General features: G+C 40.1%; 1 protein-coding gene across 4 annotated transcripts in view; it reads left to right on the top strand.

Annotated features, from left to right (window-relative positions):
• The first annotated feature begins 646 nt into the window (after positions 1 to 646).
• The window catches only part of LOC124110579 (glutamate receptor ionotropic, kainate 2-like), a 111,553-nt gene continuing 87,373 nt past the window's right edge, over positions 647 to 24,826 (top strand). For 3 of the 4 annotated variants that reach the window (XM_048383662.1, XM_046469926.2, XM_046469928.2), the window contains exon 1: positions 647 to 893. The gene's annotated coding sequence lies outside the window, so the exon portion shown is untranslated. The remainder of the gene's footprint in view (positions 894 to 24,826) is intronic. The other variant, XM_046469957.2, reaches the window with a different exon arrangement.

The raw sequence follows: 24,826 nt of genomic DNA, 5'->3' as shown, positions 1-24,826 counted from the left end.
CCTATAACCAAGATACATGGCTTCTTCCAAGTTCTTTAAACTTCAAATTCTTTTCAGTTTTAACTGTAGTTCATCCGTTAGACAACGAGGAGTCTCCAATGTTATCAATACCTATCGTTTACAGTCGCGACGAGCAGGTATTTTTTTCCATGGATGAATCCCTAGTGTCTTGAAGCCTATATTTTATCGCAGCGCGAAGCAGGTATTTTTCAGATTAAAGATCCTCTTCACCATTTCAACCTTCAACTCTATTACCGAGAAGTGTTTGTCGATCTTCTAAATGAGCTGGTGCGAATTAACAAAAGCCTATTCGCCATAAAAATCCAAAGGGGTTTTTGAAATTAATTTGTAAACTTGCCAAAGGAGACGATAGTCCCCGAGGACCCAGTAGACGTGGCTGTATGCAAGACATGTCGTTATCGGAGACTCGAGCGGCAGTTTGTGAATTGCATGTCAGACTCTCAATAGGCACTTCTTGATCCTCCACCAGTCCACGGCTCTAAGCATCATCATCAAGGAGCAAATGAATTCAAGTAGATAATCCATTGTAAATTGTTCAAGATGTCATCTTTCTTTCAACGACAGGTATTGATCCTTTTCAACGGACGCTTCTTCCTCCTCCTCAGCCGAACGCTGAAAGTCACGTGACCATCTGGCTGCGAGATGGGAGTGTGACGCGCAAGGTTGAAGGATCGCGTATCATTAGCAACGGCCGTGTTCCACAGTTTCTAAACTCTATGGTATATCCCTAACCGACGGCTCCAGAGTCGCCTGGACTAGAAAGGAAATCTTATCTTGTTTAGACACTTTTGCGGTATTTTTTCACTAGTTGTTTGCCCTCACAGTGGATCCTCAACACCTTGAGAACTTGTGGATTTAGCAGCAGCACAGAGGTAGGTCGCTTTGGCATTTATCTGTAGACTTCCCTAGTTTCTTGACGAACGCACTGATTTAGTTTACACTGTCATACAAGCTTAGCAGTGCGGTTTCCCTGGCTTTGCTCCAAACTTCTGGGTCACTCTCTGGTCGATCTCTTCATAACACGCTCACATTTGTCAATATACAGGGAGCTAAGAGGAGAATTAAGTACTCCTCGCAAGCCATGGCCTAATATTGACACCAGTTTGCATATTCTGAAATTAATTAATGAGGGGACGGCGTATTTTAATGCATTTGTTGGCGTAAGGAAATGGGCAAACTTGGCGGAAATAGATCAGACAAGTTCTCCGACGCATGTGTTATCATTCGTGCTTTGTCACACACTTTTTATAATCTGTGATAACAATCTGTCACTGTCATGGCTTTGATGTATCGTTTCAAATCTCACTAACATCTTCTAATACCCACTTCACATTCGAGACAACTGGGCATATTTGCATAACATCTGATTGACAGTATGATTGAAAATGGATTATTTTTTAATGTTGGACAATAGCTAATGTTGCAATAACTCTTGCGATTCAAAGTTATTGGTTCGGTAAGAAACTTGTTGATATAGGATATTCAACAGTTTCAATTTCAATTCTATTTTAATCAATAATTGAAACCTCATTGATCATGGCTGTCACTTTTTTCAGTATGTGTATGTATGGCGCTATTTGAAACCACATTATTGATAAACACTCGTGTGGGTAATCGTTTGTGATATGTAATGCGTGACCAGTACAGAGGATGGTCCAACATTGATCCCTCACACACAACTTGCACCGATCTCTGTGAGACTGATCCCTTGACTCTCTGTGTATAGCCCACCAACACAAGGGGCATTTACGAGCTCATCTCTTGATCAGGCATGTACAACAAACACCAAGTAATTCAGAAGACAGATGCAAACCAGTAAAAAGTACTTTTTAAGGCGATAATCTAAAAGATATATGTCGGAGCAACCTACAACTTGCGGGTTGTGTTGTTACAGTTTTCTCTCTGCGAGGGACATGGTTGAGCAGCAGGAGTTGGAAACTCGATACCCACCAAAATTAGAACCACGTGCTTCTGTCCGCCATGATTGCCTCCACAACAAAGCACCGATGGGCTACCAGGGTTACAGTAATTCAATTGCCCCGTCTCTACCCAAATCGGTCCTACCTGCGAGCTTGCTTTATTAAATGTCGGAACGAATATTGCCTTTGAAGAACTCTTCCCCACACATTGCCTCCTTGTGTAAATATTTGAGTTATTCCAGATGGTTTGTACTCGCATTTAGAAATGTGTTTGAAAATGATGTTGGCAACTTGTCCTCGCCAGTGTGTGTATACTTTGGCGCATACACAAATATTTATATCAGCTATACCACGTCAGCCATGACTTACAGTCGAATTTGTAAGATCACCAAACCGTTTTTATTCAACGTCTTGAAATTATATTCACCATTACGTTTGGTACTCAGCAAGTTCATTGAGAATGATAGGCTCGCACTTCACGTCTACATCCGCCTTTGCAGCTATACCACTTCAACAGTAACTGCAAGAGCACCGTGATTAACACAGGAATTACTGATCACTTGCTTATGCCGCGTTAGACAGTATTCCTCGATCCAACCCCAATGTCTTCTAGCTCCACAGCGGATGTCTATTAAGACGATATATGTGGTACTACTGATATAACTAATGTACATCTTACAAGTATTATTGCTGCATCCACATTGCTGAAATGAAATACTGCCAACTACACGCAGCACAATCACTAGGTTTTTACAACAGAAACAAGAGCAGCCGCTTTCATGTAATTACGTCTCATCGCTACTAAACAACTGTAACTTCTTCATTAGTCTCTCTTGCAGACCCCAGGGCATGTAAGCGAAAGAGAGAGAGAGAGGGGGGGGGGTCGTCAAACGTTATCATAATTATGGGGAATTACATGAAAGAATGACACAGTCCTTTCTTTTTGCAATTAGAAATAACATTAATTTGAAGATTCTTCAGGTATAAGAGGTTATTTATTATAGGGGGCATGACAAATTGTTACATAAAATTGGGAGGCGGCAAAATATGACATAGTCATAAGACCAATACGCCCTACCCCCAACCCCTTATAAAAACTGAACAGTCCCTGGTAGATTTATTTTATTTAACCTTACACATAAGTTTACTACAGGAACTATGTTATAGTATAACTTCCTCACATACCTGTGGCTTTACCACAACCTCTACTGATCTGTTGCTCACATAGCATAATGTAGGAGTTTACTGTTCTCAGGACTGTGTTTAGGAGAGTGTGTTATGACTTTTGAGAGTGTTCTATTTCCATATGACGTGTTATTCTCCTAACGGCGTTAGTTAATGCGTATACTATGAAGAACTATATACATATGTAACAGGAATACAATATTATATTTATGTTGTTGGGGCATTCGTTGATAGCACTGGTTAGTTAGCCATAATCTGGATAGAATGGTAACCAGTCGCATCTGCATACTGCATTTCTGTCAAGATAGGATAAACAATACAGTATGAAGGATAGGACAATTAGCACAATATAAGTATTGGCTTTCATGTCACTCAATCTCTCAACCAGATCTTACTTCTCGCTACCGATAAACAAAGTCTGATTTAAATGAGATTGTCATGTCAGCTGAATGATTTGTCATTTTTTTGTTTGATGGAAAATATGTAACGTACAATTACCTTCTGAATGATTATAAGTTCGTGTATATATCTCAGTTGTACAACCGCCTCTCTCATTCATGAGTGTGTCAATATTAGCATGTGACCCAAGCTCCGTGCAGTGTTAGATCTTGGCTCCTGGCAAGTCAGAATAAAAGATTATATCTCTGTTCTTGAGGGACCTCCGTAGAATTCGTAATTATATCTCAGTTTCAGCTTCTGAGCATCATGCCATCTTCGATACAACGTCTGACATTTTCTAGTGAACGGCGATGCCGTGACAGTCCCTTGGCATGCATATGTTGAACAACTGTCATTAAGTAGGAGGTTCAAATGAGGACAGTATTCTTTCCAAGAAAAGGAAGTGGGAGGGAAGTTCTCGGTCTGTCTGTCTCTCTGTCGTTCTTACTCTCTCTCCCTCTCTCCACCTCTCTCAGCGTCCCCTCTCTTTCTCTATCGACCTCCCATCTCTTTGTAGCTCTCTCATATTCCATCTGTCTGTCTGTCTGTCTGTCTGTCTCTATCTCTCTATCTCTCTCTCTCTCTCTCTCTCTCTCTCTCTCTCTCTCTCTGGTACGAATTGATTAGTTTTATAAATATTCACAAATGTGGTATATGTTTTCCCTTCGGATGATTAAGATGCATTTCTCGCGTCGAAAGTAATATCTAACCAGGAACTATTTGCATCTAAGTGTAGATTTATCTGTCTATAAATCCATATCTATATTTATTTTGATGGGAAATCGGTATTTCTATCATGTGTCAGTCTGTATAGACTCTTGGGGTGTTTCTTTTGGCGTGAGGATCAGTTTCCCAGTGTTGTGTTTAGTTAGGATTTTTGACTTAATATGATAAATGTTATTCATGGTTCTACCCAGAGGCAAGATACCATTCAAACACGAAACTTACATGAATAAGCCTATGTGAATAAATTCATGATTGTGATGACGGTCTATGCGGAGCACTCCGGGTCAGCATAGGATCCCAAAACCTCAGGCTTGCCGTGTGTAAAGATGTAAATGAGAATCCGGTCTCTGGGCTGGGCTGGGCTGGGCTGGGCTGGGCTGGGCTGCGTGTACTACCGTGCCCCAAAGGCACGGATCGTCACTTTATTACTGCTAACATGTTCTGGCAGTTTCGCATTAACTTCATGGGAGCATGAATTTCATAATTTACATTTTTTTTTTAAATGATTCTGTAAATATTCCACAGCTCCCCTATCAGGAGATTGGGTGTCACTGCAGCTGAAAATATATTTGTATCTTTTCCCGCGTTCGTTACATGTAGCTGGGATATTCGACATAATCAAATAATTATCCATAAGCTGTCAAAGAGCTTGTGGACATTAGCCCTCCCGGTCCGTGATGATTACGCTTAATCCACCATCCCTGGCCACCTAGAAACTTTACAGATATCAATTAGGTCTAGGAGCACTTCTATTTCTATCTCGCCCTCTCAGAACCAATCGATAGCCAATATCTAAATGACCTCTGACCTCCGGATTGACCCTACGTCGTCCAGAAACTGTAATATTGTTTGTAAATTAGGTCAATGTTGTCAACGATTACCAACATTTCACCGCTGGCCCGCTAAGTAAGGGCCACTTTTGGGGTTGAGACTTTCAGTCTTTGGTATTGACCTCTTGTACCCGAAGTTCGCCATTGCGCTATCAGCTCGGGGCCTAGGGAATTGATATTTTTATTCTCAGTCTCACTTTCCCCCTAGTTCGGTCGGAATGAATACCAACAACGCTACGAAAACGACTCGATGTCAATCTTGAGATTATCGAATTAGGTTAAATTGTAACTGGTTAAGACTCGATATCTTTCTTTGAGAGAAGTGGAATACCTAGAAATTCGATCCTCAATTAATGAAATTGATGCTGCAGTATAAGGAAAGGGTATGTAGTTTGATTTTGAAACTTAATGCAGTATGTCAAAATAAAATGCGTTGCTGTTGTGCCTTTGAAATTATTTTTAACATGACTGGTGCATAACAGAAATCCCATGGAACAGCTGACAAATGCCCGATGGAATGATTAGTGGGTCTTCCTGTGTATATTAGGCCGAGGTAGCTCTAGGTCCAGCCCAGACTATCCTACTGAGTAGATCTACTTTCTCGCCTCCAGGACTGAATTAATCCATCAGGAAGACTGAAAATGTCAGCCATTTGTATTTTGAACTCACTTCCGGTTCTTTGGATCTTAGTAAATGAGAAAAGGCTGAAAACACGCGATGGTAATCTGCTCGGAAGAGATGTCCAGTGCAGGTGGAATTATGTTTGATAGCAAAGACGTTCCTGCATATGGTGTCCATCACGACAACCATACGGCGCATTTAACGACAACCGTAAGCTGTTTCGTGACCTGCTATTCATCGGGGCATGAAGTAAATCCTTGCCCTAAACGTGAACTGATCTCTTGTGCTATTTGTATTGCGATACACATGTGAATGAAAGCTACGAAAGATCACATGCCATGCGCTAGCGGCCGTGCAGAATGTGCACAATAAAAGATCAGAGGTTAACATGGAGCTCTGGGGAATGTGCAAGTATGCTCTATGACAGCGTTTAATCTTTTGATGTGAAAATGATATAACATTTTGGATGGGACATGTCATGCGATAGATAGAAATGGTAGGACCACACTGATAAGGAATAGTAAAAGAAGCAAACAGTTTAGCTGTAACACATGTAATTGTCCAAGTAAGTATCATATAAATCCCCAGCATTTAGATCAAGAAGGACTCACCATTAGTTGATATTAGACGGACGAAAACTTACTGAAATATGATGTTCGTTGTTGAATGAAGACATTGTATTTGGACGATTTGGACTTTATCATTGTTTTGAATACATGTCCACGTAATAGTACAACAATTCTACACAGTACTTTCTTGAACAAGACGCTCTTTTGTACCCGTACGTAATCAAATTTCTTCCTTCTCATCCTTATGACACACAAACCAAAACGTTTTTCAGTGTATAATTAGTTGATGCTTGATATTATGTGAAAACAGACTATGTAGTGATGCTACAATATACCATACACAGCACTGGTGTAAACATTTCACCAATAACGCTGAGTCAAGAGGAGTTATTATTGTAGTTTTTCGGCAAATATCTATATTTTGTCGTTGTCGGTTTGTTGGATTTCATGTCGTGATTATATTTATATCTGGGTAGGTTACGATGTGCTGCATTATTATAGAAAGTTTTATGAGTTTAAGTAGGTTTATCCATTTACAGAAAATGTTTGACCATTAAAAATAATCAAAGTTCAAATCACTGTTGTGATCCCAATTATTTACTGTAGTGACTCCCATTATTTACTGTAGTGGCTCCCATTATTTACCGTAGTGACTCCAATTATTTACTGTAGTGACTCCCATTATTTACTGTGGTGACTCCCATTATTTACTGTAGTGACTCCCATTATTTACTGTAGTGACTCCCATTATTTACTGTAGTGACTCCCATTATTTACTGTAGTGGCTCCCATTATTTACTGTGGTGACTCCAATTATTTACTGTAGTGACTCCAATTATTTACTGTAGTGACTCCAATTATTTACTGCAGTGACTCCCATTATTTACTGTGGTGACTCCCATTATTTACTCTAGTGGCTCCCATTATTTACTGTGGTGACTCCCATTATTTACTGTAGTGACTCCAATTATTTACTGTAGTGACTCCCATTATTTACTGCAGTGACTCCCATTATTTACTGTGGTGGCTCCCATTATTAACTGTAGTGGCTCCCATTATTTACTGTAGTGACTCCAATTATTTACTGTAGTGACTCCCATTATTTACTGTAGTGACTCCCATTATTTACTGTAGTGACTCCCATTATTTACTGTAGTGGCTCCCATTATTTACTGTAGTGACTCCCATTATTTACTGTAGTGACTCCCATTATTTACTGTAGTGACTCCCATTATTTACTGTAGTGGCTCCCATTATTTACTGTGGTGGCTCCCATTATTTACTGTAGTGGCTCCCATTATTAACTGTAGTGACTCCAATTATTTACTGTAGTGACTCCCATTATTTACTGTAGTGACTCCCATTATTTACTGTAGTCGCTCCCATTATTTACTGCAGTGGCTCCCATTATTTACTGTAGTGACTCCAATTATTTACTGTAGTGACTCCCATTATTTACTGTAGTGGCAAATTATTTGCAGGAGAGTCGCAATTTGTTGATGACCGCCTCTGTGGTCTTGTGGTGGAGCGTTTGCCCTGAGCGGGGAAGGTCAAGGGTTCAATCCCCGGCCGCGTCATACCAAAAGACATTTAAAAATGGTACTGAAAAACGTTCGACATTACGTGGCTTAAACAAGGACTGGTCGGCTCGGAGTCAGTATGCTGCGTCTGAGCGGGGAGTTCAAACTAAACTGCGGCATGGTATTTCAGCTGGCTAGCCCAATAAAATCTGCAGTAATTCGGACTAATGCAAGCAGACACACACGCACGCACGCACCATGCACACACACACACGCACACGAACACAAAGACACACACACATGTGTATGCACGTCGCCATATAAATGCAATTATCTTGAACGCGACGTTAAACCCCTTTCACCTCACCTCAACCTCATTTGGACTCCCTTTTTAATTTATTCTGTAGTGTCTGTTGGACAAACTGTCTAATTTAATATTTCTGTCATAATTGTTACACATCTGACATAAACAACCAACAAACTTTGACTGGCTGACTGGATTTCAGTTCAATATGTATTGCTAATTTATGAATAAATACACTTCTTCATATGCAAAAGCTCTAGTTTTGAAGCTCTATTCTAATGCACTAAACGTCAGTGAACGCCACCGTCATCAGAACCCGCCCTTTGCAAGACAGTGATTGTATGTAATGAAGGTTAGGCCTCCCGCAACAGTAACCATATAAACAGACAGCTGGAATGCATTACCAATAACAGGATAAGACAGACTTAATAAGCTGCAAACCAACAAAACCTGTGCTATCAGAGGTCAGCCTGCTTGTTTCAGCCCCTGCAGCTTAGTGGGGTGTTGTAGACAGGAAAACCATTCGCCAAACCCTTTAGTCTCACGCAGAGAACAAGCAACCGTGGCACCAGTTCTTCATCGGTTCCACGTATGGTCGGTGCTGGTAGGTCAGGTCATTCTATTGGAAGCTGCCTCGGAGCGAACTGTCGTCATGATGGTACTTGCATATTCATACGACAATACTTAAAATGTTATTGCATATAATAAATACCCGACAATTGACTGCATCAGAATACTAAATGTTACATTGATGCTTCACCTTCACATTTCTATTCGAATGGGAACATTGTGGATGACCTTGAATCGTAAACTTTTTTAACACATCATAGATTAGATCATATAGGTCAGGTATTTTGTACATAAACTCCCAATCGTTATATAATTCGTGTGTATGGTGAACATTTACGAACATAGTAGAACACGCCTGCGAACACTTGGTGCCAGTAGTGAGTATTGTACGGAAAACAATTACTCGTGATTTATTATATGTGTGTGTCTCTTATATTTTGCTGTGATTCTTGTCTTATCAAGTAACTGAGACTCGAGCATTTAATCTAAGGCATTGAAATTATTACACAGTTAATTTGATAGTCAGTTCATGTTTATATTCAACGTACAAAATAAAGCAATATATTAGAGGCAGTTCGTGTGTGTTAATATTCCTAGTTCCAGAACAGTTCTATCAAGTCGTTATCTCGGCGTTCGCTTCATGGTGGTTCATCACTGGTGTAATGGGCACAGACTGTACGACTAAGACGTAATGGATGGTGATAATAACCTTATTTACTTCAAAGAGTTCTGCTTGCCAGTCGTCTTAATACACTAACGAATAGTGAACATTTTCAAGCGCAAGATCTACCTAGATCCCGTGACGGCGCCCCTACGCTGTTAGGTGACCACACGCAGATCATCGCAGTGTTGTCAGCAAATGCTTGCTGATTTGTTATAACATAGCATTAGCATTTCTTTCAATATGTTATACCAATGCAAGGAGATCGGTTCTTAAAGAACGCTTTGGGGGAGTTTATATGCTCAGTTATTAAATTACTTTAGATTCAAGATTTTCTATCTTCAAAGCACCTGATATCTGTATTAGGCATGTGGGAAACTTGACTTATATTATAGATTGTTGAAGTTTTGGGTGTGAAGAATACCATGTAAGACAGGTCACATTCCTTCGTATAATGTATTCGACTTTTCAAAGAGTCATTTTCGGATAATTCGAATTCGGATAGGATATATACATTTCCACTCTAAGAGCTGCATCGTCATTATGCATACAATATTCGTGTTCAGAAAGTAATAATCTGACAGCCATGGAGTTTGTTCTTTCAAGATGAATTTAAGTAAAGCACGCATGTACGTCAGATCTTCACCTGAGGGGCACAGGTGGCTAATTGGACTAGGGCGCAGCCGAGTTGCATCCCTTAGCCGCATAAGGATCCAACAGTCGCAGGTATGAACCCTTGAGTCGGTTTGGTCTCTCAGGTTTCTCTCACAATTATCTAAGTGGCAAATGTCAAGCAACAGCGACACAACCCTTTCCATTATCATAAGAATACCACTGTTAGATTCCAGCTCTATCATAAGTGTTTATGTATCACTCTGAAATTGTTATACCAGTTATTCGCATAAAGGTGAGCGTATCCTGCCCAACCAGTGGCACCCGTCACGAACGCATGCAAAGGCATGTCAATTGTCCACATGAAAAGACACGACAACATATGGTCACAATATGGAATTGCATCAGACATAATGTTTGTCACTGATTTTTGTATCTGAAATTTTGTCCTTCACATGTGAGCCATAAAACTTTTTGAAAGCTGTACAAAGGCTTTGATTCTTGTCACCCTGCTCCTCAACAACCTTTGAGCGAGAGTCGTATCAGGCTCTTTGAAATCATCACAGAAAGAGTATGCTCAATTGTACCTCAGAAGTTGTGAAACGTAGACATCAAAGGCTGCAGCTGCTGGAATATTACTCGACATAAAAGGGAAAGTAGACTATTTGGAAGTTGTAGTCATCCCTCTTGTCACGCAATCTTGTGTCACTCTTAATAATTATGCATAGATCTTAATATGACGCAGCCCTACCCCACATCTGCCTTTTCTCCCACATTGAGCTGACACGCTGTGTAACAAAAACGGCTCAAATACTGTCGATGAGTCCTTCCACCATATTTCGTTATATCCGGACAACATTGCATTGAATGAAGGTTATATGTACTTCAAATTTCAATATGAGGTTATGCAGAGAATCTAACCCCACAAACAGGCTGATGCTGTCGACATACAACAAGGATGCAACAGGGGAGGGGGGCTCAGAACAACACACAACAGGAGCACTGTTATATTTAGTTATCTGACGTACACTGACAATATCTCCCCTTCATAATGCGTGGGTTAGAAGCAGCTGCATTTGTGTAATCATCCCTGTATCCTGTCTTATATCCATATGACCCATATCTGAAATGAGCTTCAGGACATTGCTCGGTATCTGGCTTGGCCATGGGCCATATCTGATCAGATCTTGACGTGAGGCATTAACATCATGGTCTACTCTCCCAATTTTACACGTTCGTGCGTGAATTGTGAATACGCGCATCTGGACGTATCTGGGTTAGTTTTATCAATATGAGTACAAGTTAAACTAGGTTTCAACAGTTGTCATATTTCCTCAACATTCATTTTAGAACATGTTCCACTTGTATATTTTGTGATAACGGGTATTTGTGCAGATGCTGTTATTCAATTGGAGCAATTAACTAAAGCTTAAGACATAAACGTAAATACGGTTTAACAAGCATAACATTTCTTTACATGAAATGATTCATAGTACCAACAGTGGCCCTTCGCAACCTTCACACGTAATGAGCGGAGATGCTATTATTGCCCAACAGACCCTTTCATTTTACCTGAAATACAAGCCAATCAATATGCCACAGACAGCTAATCAGACAGACACCCTTGTCAAAACAATGTTAACTGACTTGTGGATTAATACGTCGACCAGTCGCCCCTGAAACGTATAGGCACGTTCAAGGACCATCAGATGCTAGAACTAAGTACACTAACTCCGACATGACATTTGAATGAGCACTTTAAACACGAGGTCGTATAAGTTTGTTTATACAGCTCTATGTGATAGCTTTCAATGATTGAGAAACTGGCGCAGAGTCGCCGGCCCAACACGTCTCCACAAAGCTGATTAAGATTGAATGTCGGTAGATTTTCTGATAGAAAGCAAACGATTCAATTCTAATGCGGTTCTAGCTATTGACGAAGACCCTACCCGTAATGCATTTTCATCTGCTATTGATCTTTCGTCGGAAGTTTCAGATCCGAACACCAACTTTGATAATAATTGTCACGACATTGTGACTACTTTAAAGATATGTAGCATCAGGGTGCAATGCTCGTCTCAAGTCTCATCACGACTCAGTGCTAATCTCAGGAAAGTATGACATTGTAGTTCAATGTAGGATAAGTCTTATGACAATGTTATTCTTACAGACTCTTGAAAGGGTTATGACAATGATATACTTATATCAGGACAGGTCTCACCAGAACACAGTAATAATATCAGGAAAAGTCCAGTCACAAGGTTACATATCAACATACAGTGTTTATCTCATACAAAAGTCAGAACATGGTGATAATATGTGTATAAAAACAATGTCACGATGTTGTACATATCACGATACAGTGTTAATCTCATAAAAAGTAAAAACACAGTGATAATCTCAGGATAAGTCGAGTCACAATGTTGTGCGTATCAGATTGCAGTGTTTATCTCATGAAAAGTCAGAACACAGAATAGGTCCAGTCACTATAAAATGTCTTATCACGACATCACGACACAGCACTTATCTCCGAGAACTCGCATCACAATACATCAGTTACCAGTACTATGATGGATGAAAATAATAGAAAATCTTTTCTAAACCTCGTGTTTGTATTTGACAATTTAAGCAACATGACAATTTAAGTAATATCCTATTGGGGTTGCCTTTCGCTAGTTGCCTCTACTAGTTGCTGCATGGCTATGGCGGCTACGACACACACGGTGGTGAAGACATTAATAACATAGACGTTACATTTGGACGTTTGCGAAGTGACATAATCGCCCTAACGTACCCATGTTTGTTGACTCTGTTGCCACTGATGCCCAGACAAGCTTAGGTTTCAAGTGTATATTTTACGTCTGTGTCACCCAATGTAGTTTTAATGGGCCATAAAAAGATACACCCTTCTGCTGAAGATATTTAGGAGCAACTGATGTGATCCGTAAGTTTTCTCAAAGAAGCACTTAAGGCATAACATTTGTGACTTGCTCGTTCGAGTCAAGCTAACACGTCCGAAATAGTTTTATGGGATTTAGTGGTGTCGGAGGATTTCGCCAGCTGTTTACATGAGTGGAGATGATGCGGCCAGGAGACCCCGCGATCATTCTCTGGTGTTCTCTATTAGTGAGAATTGATCACAGAGTGCCGTCATGAAATTCTCTATTGTGCTTCTGACAAAAAAGGTTGTAGTGCAAATTGGGTTCCTTGATAACAAGGCGGAGGTCAATAGACGTTTAATCCTACCTTAAAGTTTTGAAATGACAAACTATAAATTTCACTTTTAAAAAGTTCCTCTCAACATATGATTGATTTTATGTCGCATTGTGTAATTGTGATTAATGGCCGTTCTTCATCATTGTCGGTGGATAAGGCAAAGAAGTGAGAAGGTTAAGCATGGTTACCCGACACGGGTTTAAAAGTCCGATATTTTATTCGAAACAAAGAATTAATTGTGTAAAAACGTTGTGGTTTCGCGTTAGGGAAGGAAACGTCTTACGTTTCTCAAGATGAATATTTTGCCATAAAGAAAAGTCTTCATTTTCTCATTTGCTTCGTTAACCTCATAGACACAACACAGAAACCAGCATGCGTTCACGTTCGTTACTGTTTCTATCATATAATATTAAAAAATAGAAGCGAGATAAATTTATATACTGTATTGTATGATTTATGGCTGGCTTATTATTCCAACACAGATGACGGGTTGACATGAGCCCATGACATCTGTGAATAAAACATTACCGTTCTAATGTCCATTGTGTTATAACCCATAGATTCATTCACTGACATAAACCTGCATGTGAGATGCGCTTGTAGAAGAGAGCAGATCAGCATGTCCCGTACGGGTATGCATCTCGTATGCCACGCAGAAGCCTCTGGCGCGACAGTTCCCAGACTATGTTACTGTAGTAAATGAATAATGTTTTGTCGATTACCCCCAAGAATCAAAGTATCGTTAGGCAAGGTCACTACTGATCCGGTATTGAGTGCGTTAAAGTCTTGGATGGCAAGTTCCGATTGCCTAAGTCCGTCTTTTTAGCATTAGCCACAGTGTGACAAAGTACTTACTCAGAACCTGCACTGAGGTAGTGTGGGAATATATTCTGTGTATAATTGCTATTTATACTGAAACAGTTCATGTGAACTTCGTGACTGGAACTACACCAGGAAAAGGGTAAACACCACCAGATATTTTTCGGCAACTTGTGAAACAGGTGCTGGAAAAGCCATTACCGACAAAATGAGCACGGATAAACTATCGTTTGTTTGTTTGTTGTTTACCGCCGCACTCTGCAATATTCCAGCTATATCACGGCGGTCTGTAAATAATCGAGTCTGGGCCAGACAAACCAGTGCTTGACATCATGAGCATCGATCCAAGAAATTTGGGATACGATGACATGCGTCAACCAAGTCAGCGAGTCTGACCACCCGATCCCTTTAGTCGCCTCTTACGACAAGCATAGTCGCCTTTTTCGGCAAGCATGGTTTGCTGAAGACCTATTCTACCCCGGATCTCCACGGGTCGATAGACTATTGTTATCTGTGAGAAAAATAAAGAAATAAAAAGGAAGAAACTCCATCTTTGTCATATGAGGTTAGTTTCTAATCACGATATTGTAGCAAAAACATATTTTGCGAGAACATCTTGATAGAGCCCAAGGAAGCCACACGCAGTTTAAAGGTTCAATGACGAGTAAACCCTCGATGTGCCCGGATGACGGCCTCCACCCTACATGTACGTCGTATCCCTACACTCAGACGTCGGATCTGCTGAAGGGGTACTACAGCCACTACCGATGCAAAGCTGCTTCCAGTTCATGCAGATTGATTTTGGAGAGGGGGCTCAAGGGTCTGTCTGTGTACGGATCTGGAGGGTATCACAAATGTGCTCCAGCGGATTCCGATCTGGAATTATGGCGGGCCAAGGCAGACTCGTACAACGTTGTTCTGGGGGTAACCTGCCCGGGAATACGGAAATGATTGAGTCTGGGTCTTGTGGCGAGTGAGTAGTTGTCAAAATGGGGGAGGACATCTCAGATGTACTAGTAATCTGAATGGTTGCCTTGAATGGTGACCAGGTCCAACTTGCAATCGTGAGAGATACAACCCCGAATCAGTACCGAGCCTCCCCATAATGGACATTTTGCCTGACGTGCCTGGGTGTACAGGCCATATTCCAGTGCATCCAAACCCTCAGTTGTCCATCCGTGACATGGAACAGGAACCTGCATGTCGGACCCGGAAAACGTCCGCCAGATTCTTAGATTCAAAGCCTGCGTTCTGAACATCATGCCAAACGGAACCCCTGATGGTGATCTGCCAGTAGGGGGCGTTGGATGACTCTCCTTGACGCCATTCCCGTTGCCCTCGAACGGTTCCACAATGCTGTGGTGGACACAGGTCGATTGGGTATCTACTGTCGCCTCAGGACGTGATTTCGTTGCACGTTGGGGCCGTAGTACTAATCGAAGCAGTGCTCGGTCTTCACGCTGTGGCGTCACAGGAGGTCGTCCTGACCGTGGATGTTCCTTCACAGCATTGGTTTGACCACTTTGTTTCACCAGCCGACTACTTATAGTGTAATACAGCCCGATATCTTTGAAGGACAACCATGTGGAATGCTAATTATTTCCTATTATTTATTTCAGGTGTATATAATGTTTCTGATTCAAGAATAAACCGTCAAAAGTAGTCATGATTTATTAATTGTGAACACTTTAATTTAAAAAAAACACACGATAAGTCAGCATCATCACTTGTTAACAATACATGTATAGTAGGGCGACATGCACCATTCTGACTGAACACAGAGGTAATTGCGTAGCCGATGCATACTGATCCCCTCATTTGTTGCACATGCTCAGAGCTGCCGGAGCACACAGTGTTGATTGTTCCACAGTGTAGTACGTCATGTTTGTTTTGAGACGTACACTGATACACGATCAACACATGGTTCCCTTGCATAGAATGTGATTAGTAATGTTCCACACCTCAACAAATGCTGTTTGCTTTACGAATGCATACTGCTAACGGTATCGTTTATGACATGCACAACACATGCACAGCACATACGGGCGCTCTCTTTAAATGTGGCAATATTGTTCAATACACCATGTCCGTTTTGTAGAGTTTGTACAATGATTTATGAATATTTAAAGTTTGTTCTGCTTCGCTGAGTGATGTCGAACTGAAGCAGGTTAACAGCAACTTCAGTATCTTCAACCAGAGATTGCCATCAGGTTCATGTTGCGAAATGGGGACACGAGTTAGTGTCCACAAGTTGAGAGGAAGATGTCAATTATGACACAACTGGTCTAGAATGGTGTGAACAGAACAAGGCTGTGTCCATATCCGTCCGAGATGGCCAAGTGGCCTGCTATCACAACAGTTAATGTATGACAAGACAAGGTTAACCTACATCGGCAAGTGACCATTATCTCCTTGAGTGCATTGCCACCACATCTTGCACTCTGAGGGGACAGTGATGGGTCATTCGTCTCAGGCGCCACAATATGCGTCGCAGAGTTGCAGCCGTTAGGCGTGGCTGAACCGTAAAATCTAAGGTTCGAATCCAAGATTCGCCCTGACAATGATTCTTACTCTGTCAGCACCCTATATGTGTTCGTGGGTTTCATCATGTGGGAAACTCCTATACCCTGCATCACTTTGGATTTTACTCTTACAAATCAAAATATGACTGAAATAATGACACTTTAGAACGACGTTAATCGCAAATCACTGACTGACTTTTGCACCACGCCAGTATATTGCTAGCGTTGTAGGATGAGCACAGCGAAGAACTAAAGTGTTGTAGCACTTTCTTAAAACGTGCTAAATGCAGCATTCCAAATATATAAATCATGAGTTGTACATGTCCACTTCACTACCACTATGACAGTTCACTTTTGTGGACAGTTAATATAAACAATCCTTACACGAAAACACATCCGCTCGAGCACACTAGACAGTTTTACTATCATGGCCTAATTGTCACGAAAGAAGAATTTGTTTCCACAACATATTATATTATGTACACGTATAAAAATATGTTGACAATCGATTGTTTTAGATTAATACTTTAGTTTGGCTCTATGCGCTCCAAGCGCGGACTTTGAAGAGGCATGTCTGTATCTGGAGTGACAGGTGCTTGAGGGAGAGGATGAAGTTTAGCACCACGATAGACATGGGAGCCGATTACACAAGGTTCAGGTATTTGACAACGCCTCTTGTAGACATGTAATTGGATAATATAAGATTGGTATTGTCGGCTTGAGTTGCCTTTGATATGATGTAAACACAATGTCTATCGAATTCATTCATGAGGATTTGGAATGAAATACTGTGAGGAAGCATTAACCCTATCAGTGCCAACTGAACTATCCAATAGTGTCTTCAACCCACGCTCCCATTATATCTGCCAAGCGATATTTCATTTTAAAATTATACTGCAGTCACAGATGTTACTGGAAGGAGGTGTTCCAACGTTCGCTGAAACACCTACGCAGTTTGCAACGCTTCCGGAAGTTCTTGTGTATATACACTATGTACATGGCTGGCGAGGGAACTGTGGTAAGGGTGAGCTGAGGTTAAGTGTATCCTGCTGTAGGCGGATACAGATGGCTGACTCTTCATGAGACTCACCTTTTAATGGGACACTAGGCTCAGGTGATTTGGCAGTCTTAGCAAATTTAATTCAAGAGCCTGACACTACACTTTGTCTGCTAGCTCAATTTTATTATCTATATTTTACCGACCCTGAAACATAACTAGCCGAACACTTTGAAGTATATCTCTTATTCAGAGGTAATTTCTTCAGAAAATGAAAAGATTCTCTGGTTTCCTTTTTATTATACATCACAAGACAGTTTCAGTCATTTTGTATATCAATGTTGCAGTTAATGGTTACCCTGACTACACAGAAGCACAGTTTCAGTTTCACTAATTACAACGTCTAGACGTAGATTGTAAATGAGCAGCAGATCATGAAGGATAGTCTCCCTTTAAGTAGCTAAATCTACCCAGGGCAATTCATTGAGGTTGACGAGGACGTATGTTTTCTCTGGCACAAAAGATCAGTTCTTACTTGACTCTGTGGGGTTTACGAGTTGCCAAGAGGTGTAAGGTCTACTCGACCAGCAATGTCAGGTACCTCAAAAACAGCCGTGATGTTATATAAACCACATGCAATGGGATCTGTCGTTACATGGTTTACAGTGCATTCATGTAATAACATTACTCCATAACTGCCCGAGGTATTATGTAGGTAGCGGAATGAACCGACTTTTCCCGATGATGTCAGGCGCTGCAACTTGGGGTCAAGACTTGCGTCCCTTGTTACAATTCAAATACCAATCACCCACTCTTGGGTGTTTGTCCTAGCTCTCGTTGACGCCGTTATTAGTAATCCATACATCTCAAGGAAAATTAAATAATGATAGAGGAAGGACGCATATAGTCCTACCACCGAAGGTGTTCATTTCTTTCAGGCTTCTACTTACTTTCCCCATGAAGTAAACACAAAAATAGCCTCACAATTGAGATGCATGGTGTCCATGTTTCCCATACTAATTACTAAATCTTATTTTGCTCGTTTATCTTTCTTCCTGACTCGTTTCCGACTGATGCATGTTTTGCTTCCCCCAAGACTGTCTCCTTTAATTTAATTGAAAATAAATTTATCGCCAGTTCCCCTTCCCGCCTAGCCCAATTGCCGTGACTTATAAAAAGGTACAAATTGAAATGTGACATGCGCCTCGTTATTACTATTCACATTTAATTAAATTACAAATTCAGTCCGGAAGTTTTCATTAGTTGTATAGTTTTCTTCAGTACTCTTATGATGAAACCTTTGTGGTGGCTGTTGAGAGTTAAACAGAGAGCGCCAATGTCCTAAATATATGCATGCAATAAAAACAACTTTGAAATAATTAGTCAATTTTATTAACATAAATGTTGTAGGAAAGTATGGTAAATACATTCCAAAGATTGCCAGAATGTGAGATGTCAATGTAGAGGCGTTTGCTTTCTTTGTCAAGGGCATGGTAATGTTGTTGATGATGGAGACACAAGGTAAGATGTAAAGAGTGATATGTTAATGCCAGGTTTTTAACATCACTTGATAGGTTCCAGACTTTCTAGACTGTGACTGTTATGCAGAAACCAAGATGTTAAATAGCTAATGTGTGCCACTCCTTTTGAGTATCATGTTAACTATCTTTTTACACCCAAACACTAAAAACTAATGGCAGATTCACAGATGCCTGCAACCCACAAACGACTGCTACCCGAGACCTGCTCGAGTCATAAAACGTCCCAAGCAACGTGCCATTACATCACATTTGACGTTGCCCATGGTTACGGGTCATTAGTAATTATTTTGACGAACTGTGGTACACCAAGCGTCTTAGGAGACGGACGGGGCAGAGAGGGTTCCGTCAAACTTTAAAGCTTAGTTCTGGAATTAATCTCCTTACGAACCGTGCAACGAGTTTCAAATTTCTCAATAGAGAAGAGTTGCGCTTGGCCTTCAAACAGCCAGTCTGGGAAACCCATTATCCAAAGGTGCATGGCCTAGAAAACAATTCAGTTTCTGTCCCTTGTTTATCTCTTGGTAATAATTTCTGAAAGAAACCTAAAGTATGTACCTTAACTTCACACAAAACCGAATCTTAAATATTTCTACGTATCTCTTCTTAATAACAAATTCTCTTAAATAACAAAGGCCAAGTGAATGAGTGATATTTTTTGTTTTATGAAAAACACAGTTTTGAACATCAAATGCTTTTAAAAGCTTACCGGGTAATCTATAAGACGCTGTAAGGAGTCACTTATGTTCGCTAACGCCGCATCAGTTGTATATAAAACTATATGCTTGTGTTGATAGCGACCATGGCGTAACCCTGTCCCATCTCGATGGTAATAGGCCTTTCAGATGTTCCTTTATTTTGATTCCTTCGTGATGTTGGCAACACCTATTCTGTTTTGCATGAGGTGCATAAGGTTAAGTACATTTACGACTTGATAGAAACACAAGTTCATGACGTCTCATACGAATACTTCATAAAACACCGTCTGAATGGATCAAACTGAATCTACCAGGAACCCTTCGTAGACTCGATATGCGCAATGAATCGGTTTTGTCGGCTAATTGATCCTGTGGGAAGAAAGGCAAGATTTTTTCTGAGATCTTGCCCCTTTGATGTATATTGTTTCTTTGTCGGACTAATGATTCCATGATTGCTGTATCTGATCATAGACCTAACGAGATTAGGACTAGGATACTTCAAAGATAACAAGCAAATACGGCGTATTAAACCACCACGGCAGTGGCGGACCTCTACAACTTCACCTCAAGCGAGGTCAACTCCCATAGTCCACGTTGACATTTGGCTGGTACACTGTGAAATACAAGGTAGCCAAACGTTCTGTGATATATTGGTGTTCATTAAAACAAAAGGGGTTTGGTACCCCATCCACCAACGAGATCTTTATTTCATGTTCGTTGCTTTTATAAGTGACAGTGAACGTTAACGGTTTAGGCCCATTTCCTTTCGCGATGCATGACAGATGGAAGCTGTTCGTGAGAGAACAGAACAAGGGTATTTACGGCTTAATATCCCAAAAGTTGTTTGTATGATCCTTCTTCTTTACAACCTGTTTGCATGAGACCTCTGTGAGATATTGAGCCTTCATGCGAGTTCTCGTGTTGTCCCATTATGTGACATTCTGTCTTCTGTTTTTCTTACAGACGGACGGCACACACGTCGTACGTGAAACTTGTAACCTGTAAATAGGAGAATATTATATCAAGAAAATAAGACTCCCTATAACTTAGGATCTAGGAAACAGGACATGTCTTTTTAATAATTTAATACAACTGTAATATGCCTTCTACGTATATAATTATGCATTACCAGTAGATAATGGATGTGTGAGGATTTGGGAATAAATCTGACTGTCACCATGTGGACAGTCGAGCCCTGAGCGTGACTATGTTAACCCACCGCCCCTCAATTTAAGCATCACGTTCTCCAGATACCACACAGGTATAACATTAGAGCGTGTGAGTGGATAGGGTTTACGCCTTTCTGCGTTGTATTCAAGCCGTGGTTCAGTCTTGGCTCATTGCAACCTTGTTGGGTATCAAGGGGCGTTCGGCGTCAAGAACCAAAGCTTACATCACTAGCCCCCCTAATCCCACATTGTCGGAATTCTAAATTGAGCGGGGTGGTCGGGTAGCCTAGTGGTTAAAGCGTTCGCTCGTCACGCCGAAGACCCGGGTTCGATTCCCGACATGGGTACAATGTGTGAAGCCCATTTCTGGTGTCCCCCGCCGTGATATTGCTGGAATATTGCTAAAAGCGGCGTAAAACCATACTCACTCACTCTCTAATTCTAAAAATTAAACAGTCTGTGTTTATAAAAATAATTTTGTTTGTAATTTGAATACTCCAGGTTTCTTAATATATTGTTGAAATGGCAATTCCTTTAAAAATTAGATCAGAACTGACGGTATTTTGCCTTGTACTATGCCGAGAAACAGACTTCGGTTCTCAGAATGTTCACATTCATGATGGAAAAGGGAAGGAGTATGCACTGAAACATAGTTAACAGAATTCTAATCCACAGCTTGGTACACAACCTGTAACTTGAAAGCTGCTTATAAACCTGATAACGCAAATGTAAAGAACAGTAACGTAAGAACGTCGAATGTGTACGGATGACCTCGCCATCGATACTGATAGTAGCTGGTATGACAGACCAACAGCCATGCCGGTAAACTAAACGTCGAGATGGTGACTGATCGTAGGGAACTGTACACCCTCACCTGTTCAGAAAACATACACCCTTTAGAGAGTTACAGCTGTTCTTTTGGAATCCCAGAATACACTGCTTCATATAGTCCTGCACCATGACCGTGGAATATATTTATTTTATGAAAAAATAATAATCTAGAAATGCATACAAAAGCAAGTCTAGCCATCTCAAGCTAGCTCTATTCCACAGCATAGAGAATTGTTTTTATTTTTAGAGTCAAGAAGAATATTGTGTAATATAAGATTTCAGAGACTAAATGTTAGTCTATGCTTCATACTGCACCAGAACATTTTCTTCTCGGGGTCAAAGTCGCTTTCTGATTACAAGCCACTTTCTTCGGTTTGTTTTTATTATTCTACCAGGATGTTGTCTTGGCGTCTGTTATAGCAAAATAATGACTTAGTTAGATTGAACTGTATTATAAAAAGGTACTTGCTGCTCGTATTGTTTGACACTTTCAGTGATAATTAATGTAACCAAGTAGAAAGGGCGAGGTAGGATGAGGCCGGAAATATCAATGTGATGGTTACAGAAAACCTTTTCAGATAGAAAAAAGGTCACCGATGTTCAAATGGATGACAACTAGCCAGTTTTCTTTCATTCGCTTGCAAGTATTTTACTTCTGGCTTATCATGTACATATAAAGAATAGCTGAAAAGAGTGAAATAATCTACATCTTCAAAGAAAATAAGTTTTTCTTCCTTTCTTATGCTCATGTATTAGAAAAAACACTTTCCAAGAAAGTTAATATTATTTCGACACATCATAGCATTAGCTATATTCGCTTAAAGATTCATATGAACACATATAAACATATTTCCGAAAATGTTCTAAACGTTTTGCTTATTTCGTAACATATCCTGATGTTTGGGCCAAAAGGGGTCTTCATCATGCCTCGTATTATACAAAGTATACATTCCTTCTATTTAGAAATACAGTTGTTTCCTCTGATCCTCTTTTTATTGTTTAAAAGGTTACAGAAATGAATGGCGGAACTGCCAATAGCATCTCTTTGTAGTTTAATTGGTATAGTACACGTCACATGTAATGAATACCAGAGCTGTTTTGATATCCCACATTTGCAGTGGAATGTGTGTACATAGTAGCAGTAGATGTGTCTTCGCGTGTCATTTCAAAAACAACTATTTGTGACTAATTTGTCAGAAAGTTTGTTCAAATACTTCTTACATTTTCACATCCTTTAAATAAGTCACAAAGCGAACCTCATAAACAAGAAAGAAAATCAGATAATTAACCACTGACTTGATTGTCGCACGACGGCCACAAGTACCTCTGTTTCGTCTTGTGTGTAACATATCTTATCAGTAGCCAAAAGTGGGAACCAGAGAGGACATATAGATTATATTTGGAATGCCATGTATATCGTATTGAGTGCCCCGACAAAGAATATATTGTTACAAGTGGCGCAACCACGTGCGAAATATAACGTGTCCGACAACAACATGCGATAAGTATGTCATTTTCAAAGATTACCAAAATATGACATTTAATTTTAAGTTTTGGCAAGGACATTTCTTTGCTCTAATGCGCCACTCTGTCTATGATTTAACAATGACGTCAATTAATTATGGAAAAACGTTATTTGCATGCAATTTACTATTTCACTTGCAAAATATCGATATATCGTAAACTGTCCATTTCCAAGGATTGCTAAAAAATGTAACACACATATTCGTTTACCACACAAATTGAATTCGGTGATGTGTTACAACGTCACAGCTGTACCTTTTGTGTTCATGTCATACATCGTACGGAAACGTGCTTCTGCTATTAAAATTATATCATCATCAGCTCAGCTGACTTCAAAACGGTGCTACCTTGTGTCGCTCGGCCTCATTTGAATGTGGTAGAACCTCTTTAATATCAGGAACATGAGATCAAAGCCTCGACCTTCGCCTGGACATGCAAATGTGTCACAGTATATAAAGGCCAAATGCTTCACTTGATATTACTTCAAACGATTTGGGGTTGATTTGGCTGCAGATTAGTTTCAATAAATGAAATGAACCAACTGAACTGAACGTCCTCATAATTTAAGTCAAACTATTGGCGGGTGTTAATCATACAGATTTGTTATTGGAGGAACGTCAATGGACCACAATAGGTGTCTGCAGGGACGCTTTCATTAAAAGAGAGATGTTTCAGCCTAATATCAAGATTAACTGTAATGAAATATATAATAAAGAATAGCTACATATTGCAATTATTAGAACTATAGACATGATATAAACATGTTAGAGATAATTTGTGAAGCATACCTTGCTTTACCAGGGCAGGGGTTCAGGACACTTGCAAAGCTTTTATTAACATTTTGGCAATTGAATATAACTATTGTTTGCGGAAGTAAATGTCTTTCGTAACGATAATTTGGACAATACAAAAGGAAATATATTGTCATCTTCTATCTTGTTTAAGTTACATATTTTACATATTCTCTGGTCGACAGGGGTGTTAGCGTATCTGCCTGTTTCAATCTTCAGATTATGGCCACAGAGTCTTAATGTAGTTAAAGCTTATCTAAGATCTTTACATTTTACAGCTGAAACATACTTCTTAAGTTCAAATTTATCTTTAATAAGTCCTAAATGCCTAAGTTTGTGGGAGCTATCAGTGTTTACTTGCAGTTGGTCACTTTCAATGAAGATATATTTCTATTTTTTTAAGAGCTTCATATACTGTTGGGCACGGGGCATTTTCACTATTGGATTTGGGAAATAGGTGTGCCAATAGGTATTTCATGGAAGATGTTCAGGACTTATAATCATATTTAGCTGACATACATGTATATCTTAATTGTTTGCATACGGCATGTCTACATTGGAACCCTGTTAATCTATACTATTATGGTATCAGCCTGGATTAACTGAAACATTTTTAGATAAATGAATAATTGGTACATAGTATTATACATAAACTAATCTAAAAGCAATTGTCCGGAAGTCTGAGTTTTCGGATTAATGGGGTTTTACTGTAAATGCACACACCTTGCATAATATCTGCAGCCCC

The sequence above is a fragment of the Haliotis rufescens genome, unplaced genomic scaffold (assembly GCF_023055435.1).
Source record: "Haliotis rufescens isolate VD_foot unplaced genomic scaffold, xgHalRufe1.0.p SCAF_5, whole genome shotgun sequence".
Classification (NCBI taxonomy): domain Eukaryota; kingdom Metazoa; phylum Mollusca; class Gastropoda; order Lepetellida; family Haliotidae; genus Haliotis; species Haliotis rufescens.
Note: the sequence above shows the minus strand (reverse complement) of the source record. Positions and strands in the feature narration are given on the sequence as shown.